The 498-nt window shown below is 36.9% G+C and overlaps 1 protein-coding gene across 1 annotated transcript in view; it reads right to left on the reverse strand.

The window, feature by feature from the left end:
* The window catches only part of LOC106869076 (serine-rich adhesin for platelets), a 223,287-nt gene that overhangs the window by 10,491 nt on the left and 212,298 nt on the right, over positions 1-498 (reverse strand). The gene's annotated exons all lie outside the window — the stretch shown is intronic.

Raw genomic sequence — 498 nt, forward strand, 5'->3', positions numbered from 1 at the left:
TATATATATATATATATATGTATGTATGTATTATGTATGCATCAATGTATGTATGTATGTCTACTAATAATTGACTTCAAAAGCCTCAAATTAACTGTCGATCACATTACGGCTCAAAGTTTCACTGTTCACTGGCTCCATTGTATGAAAACTCACATGAAACTAAGCATTCGATTGCAGTTCGTTTAATCGACGAGATACTCAGTCAATACGTATAGGAAACGTCTGTGATGTCTACGTACATCTCATCTCTCTCTCTCTCTCCCTTTCTCTCACTCTCTCCCTTTCTCTCACTCTCTGTCTCTCCTTCTCTTTCTCTCTCTCTCTATATATATTCGCCATAATCGAAGTCGGTTCGCCGGAACCTAACTTGCTGAAACTGTCATTTTGAGACAGACCTTCGCTTTAGAGTACTTTTTCTTCCGTTTTGCTAACATTAACTGCTGTATTTATATCTATCTATCTATCTATCTATCTATCTATCTGTCTGTCTGTCTG

Source organism: Octopus bimaculoides, chromosome 25 (assembly GCF_001194135.2).
Source record: "Octopus bimaculoides isolate UCB-OBI-ISO-001 chromosome 25, ASM119413v2, whole genome shotgun sequence".
NCBI classification, from domain to species: Eukaryota; Metazoa; Mollusca; class Cephalopoda; order Octopoda; family Octopodidae; genus Octopus; species Octopus bimaculoides.